Source organism: Pipra filicauda, unplaced genomic scaffold (genome assembly GCF_003945595.2).
Source record: "Pipra filicauda isolate LSUMZ 115617 unplaced genomic scaffold, ASM394559v2 scaffold144_size1929842_pilon, whole genome shotgun sequence".
Lineage (NCBI taxonomy): Eukaryota > Metazoa > Chordata > Aves > Passeriformes > Pipridae > Pipra > Pipra filicauda.
Genome location: NW_024103929.1, coordinates 246367 through 251005, shown reverse-complemented (window position 1 = coordinate 251005; position 4639 = coordinate 246367).

The following is a 4639-nucleotide window of genomic DNA, read 5'->3' as shown; positions in this document are numbered from 1 at the left end:
ACAGAAGTTAATGGCATTGCTGAGACATAACTGAGGGCAGAATCTGGCCCTGGTCCCACGCTTGTCATAACTTGTCGTATTAAGCTGAATGTTAAAGGTTTTGTACAAAGAACTCCATGTAGAGCTCTGATGATTAATGGGATCTGGATGCAGAAATTCCTGTGGGCTACAACTGAAAATTCATTCCTCTATTTTGATGGCTGTTCGTTTTAATAGAGGAGTTTGATACCACATTGTGCCGACAAACTGTGGAATAGTCTGGCTACTTATATTTATCACTTTGAACTTCTGGAGGCTCTTGAAAACCTTATGGAAGCTAGGCATTATACATTGCATGCAGTTCCAAAATACCCAGAAGCTTAAAGCTGATGTTTACTCCTTCCCTTGAATTTTGATAAGTCCTGAGAGATATTGTTTAAGCTTCTGTAGGGAATATTAATATATTTGAAAGGAAGGTAACAAAGGATAATTCTGTTTATGTATGTACCAGTACAGCCATGGCAGACATTTAGAAACATTTTGCTTATACAAAAAGTAAGGAAACTCACACAAGAACATAACCAAGATCCATTATATTGGGAAAGGTAAACCCCAGATTGTTCTGTTTCTCACAGGGGATGCTTTACCAAAGAGTGTACAGGCATTATCCCAATGAGATGCTTCAATCTATTCCAGACATTATGAGCTGCTAATTTGCTGCCATAACAATTCAGATTGGGCTGGCAGAAACAAGAGTGTGAGCTGGAAATCTTAAAGAGATGAAGATAACTTTTAGCTGCCTTTCTCCTCCCCCCCTCCCCCCAATCTTTTACCTGTAAAACATTTCTTTTAAAATTCTGAGGTGTTTTTCTCCAGTACAGGACACTCTTGGTACAAAGGAGAGTGCTTAGCCTACCTTATGGAGTGGTTCACCTGAGCTGGCAGAGTAGTGTTAGCAAGAAATGTGGTCTTTGATCCTTGGACTTTGTGATTACATTTATTATTCCACCGGTGAGCCAACCACGGGTGGACATTTAAGCACTATGTGAGTGAAGGAGAGGGAAGGATGGCAGACCCGGTGTGGTCTGATTTCAGCAGCTTGAAGATAACACTCTTCGCACGGTACTGTCACCTGCATGTCTTGCTCCAGGAGTTTTTTTTCTATACAGCACTGGATCCACTGAAAAAAGAATACCTTCCATCCTCGGGGAGCAGCAGCAAAGTGCTGTAGAGTGTTTCTTCCAGTCACCTGCATTTTCTGCTACTGTGGAGAAGATGGGAAAGGGGAAGGAGGAAGAAGAAGGCGTTTTCAGATACAAGCCTCATCTAGATGCCTGACACAAAGCCCAGGAGTGGACACAACCAGGCAAGAGCAGACCATGATTTGTACCAATGCAGCTCAGCAGAAGGAAGCTGCTCTGGTGTATTTCACAAACTGTTGTGCCTTTTGTCTGTGCGTGCTGTGCGTTTCCATCAACACAACTACTGAGCGGTGAGCTCAGGTGCAGACCATCCTCTCCAGTCTCTGGCCAAGCAACTCCTCTGGAACAGAAGGGTCAGGGAAATGAATATGGGTGAAATGGAGAAGGCTCTCATCTTCTCATAAAATTCAGAGCTTGTCAATACCAGAAGAGAAGCGAAGTTGCAAAACACGTTGGCAGGAGCGCAACCCAAGTGAAAAATCAGCGCAGGACTGCCAGCTGAATTGCACTCTTTAACTTTGTGAGCTAGTTTCTGTTCTCATAGGGTGCAAATCTGGACTAGCTCTACTGACTCCAGTAAATTATTTCAGGATTTATGTCTTCTGAGTAGAGCTGAATTTGGCCCTCTCTTGTGCAGACTGGAGTTATACTGTCACTCCACAAACTCCAGTATTTTTAGCGACAGTTGTCACATCTAATCAAACACAAAATTTAGCAGGATGAAGTGAGAAAAGTGCATGGTTCAGGAGGTTTAAAGCCAAAATTCCAAACATTTTATCCAATCCCTATACTGACAGATAAGTAAAGAAGTTTGTATATGAACGTATGTATTTAAGAGTTATTTACTGGTACTTTTATGCTGTTAACAACATTCCTCTTCTGAAATCTCTAGCAGGCACATCCTATACAGAGATTAATTCACTATAAAACCCCAAAAGCCCAAACACCAAACCCTCGACAATGATATGTTATCTTAAAGTGAACTATTTACAATGTTAATTCATAAACTAACCACATTTATTTAGGAAGAGAGCAGAGACAATAATATACAATCTGTTTTCCAACGCAGATTCCAACTCACAAATGCTCACAAATTTTTAAAAAGAATCTCGGACTCAAGACCTGACCATACAAATTAGCTGATAAAAGAGTCAGAGAAAGAGATAATATTAGTAATTCATAAGCAGAACCATGTGTACACACAGGGAAACAAATTTGATTCAGTAGGCTTCCCCTTATTGTCTATTCATTACTGATTATTCCGTCATCTTTATCTTTTAATTCCCCATATCAAATCCTTTCAATTCATCATCAGCTATGGAGATTGGCTGACATATGTTTGCCTAGTCCAATCTGGCCTGAGGTAATACCACAGCTGGAGGTATTTCATGGAAAAAATGACCTATCCAGAGTGTATTGTTAGTTATTCAAATAATATAAAGTTGGTAATCTTGAAGAACTGATTTTGAGGTGTTGGTGTATTCTTTTTCTGTGGTTTTAAGGAAAAGCATTGGAATAAAGCAGGAGGCATCAAAGGTGAAATATTTGAGAATCTTGAATCCTCATTGAACATTCTGAAGAAAGCAATAAGTACAGCCTCGGGTACTCATTATTTTACTTTATTTACTGTGTGACTATCTGGAAATTTATCTTTAGAGTTTGGTTGCTGTTGTGAGAGTGACTTGTTAAGAAGAGATTGTAAGTCTGTGTTGCAAACAGTGGCATGTGAGTGAGACTGGGATCTTGTCATCCAGTTGTTCTTTGAGAAAAAGCTTGAGTTTTGCAATTCCAAAGCAAAGAAGAAATATCTATAAAAGGAGACTGAGGTTTTAAGTTAATAGTTAATTCTTTACCAACTAATTGCAGTTGGAGACACTCAGGAATGCAAATTTCAAAGGTGTACTTATTTTTTTCCTGGGTTATTTCAAAGATCTCAAGGTTTTCAGTCTCGTTCTAAAATGGCTGTACATGTGCAGTTGCAGCTTTTCTGTGCATACCACCCCCACCCTTACGTGGTCCCGCTGGTATTTCTGAGTTGTACAGCCTGACTCACTCTGCACATGTTAAAAGGAGTCATGCTGCTGACTTCAGTGGCTTTTCAAGAAGCCTCGAGGAACCAAATGAATTCTGCCTTTTCTCCATTTCATTTTGTACTGGTGCTTAAATGGCAGAAATGTGGAACAAGACAGTCCATTTGGCTGCACATTTGCTGAGTTTGAATGAGGGGGGTAAGCATGCTTTAGCATGTGTTTGAATAGAAAAAACTTGCAAACAGGCAGTTTCTGTGGGAAAAAAACCTCATAGCAGAAGGAAAAGCTTTTGCTGTAAAATTTTACCTGATAGTTAACTGTTTTTTATCCTTTAAACATCATGGAAAGAGTAAAAGTTGACTAGTAGGAATGGGATTAGGGACTGCTGCATCAGTACCTTATTTCCACTGCAAATCTAATATGGTAGAGAAAAGCGTGGAGAAGAGTGGGTGAAACATGGCACATGCGTTATTAGATAAATGCAGGATCTGAGAAAAATAACTTCCAAGGGGATTTACTTGGCTCTGTGTCAGGCTGGGGAGTATTTCTCTGCTTGAAGTGAGCCAGAACGCTGTGAGAACAGGGGTTGACTTGCTGGTCCCAGGCACAACTTGCTTGGTGACAGAGCAGAAGGAGCACTGGCATCCTTGTGTCCCTTTTTTACAGTCAGTGACAAGCCACAAACCTCCAGGCTGAATTCAGGGTGCTGATAATGTATAGGCTGTGCTTTCTCGTTCCTTCAGTTCATACTTGCCTGGATTTCTGCTATGGAAGTGCACAGACGTTTACACGAAGCACATCACATGCAATGTCCCTTCCCACACATCTCACACATCTGTCTCCCCAGGACGCACGCTGTGTCCTCTCTCCTAAGTGACCAATCTGGCCCAAATCCCCTTTTCCCTGAAACTTCAGTTTCACACTGCAGCCCTGGCAAACAGCCCCTTCCAAATCTGCTTTTCTCATTGCCCACCTGGACATCCCAGTTTTGGCCTGCTCTGGGGACCTGTAACCTGGGGCTTTGTTCCCTCTCTGCCCTCTCACTTACCTCCACTGCTTTTCCAAAGCACATTCACACGGTACTTTTGTCTGTCGCTCGTAGTCCTAGAGCTGCCAGCACCAGTTGTCATTTTGCTAGCCTTAAGTGTACCTTTGCAAACATATAGCCATCCCACTGGATGTTCCTCCTGGAGCAGTAGCACTTTTAACTGTATTTTACAGGAGGTGTCTTTCAGGTCCAATCTCACCGGGATCTCCACAGAGACCCTTCTCCTTTTCTGGCCCATCTCCTCACAGCATTTCTAACAAGATTGCTGTTAATCTATTGGGTAATTTATTTTCCTTACATATTTCAAGTTGTCTTACCCCCATATATCACTCAGACAAGTCTGTCAGATCTCTTTGGATGTCCTGTTATCTGAGATCGGT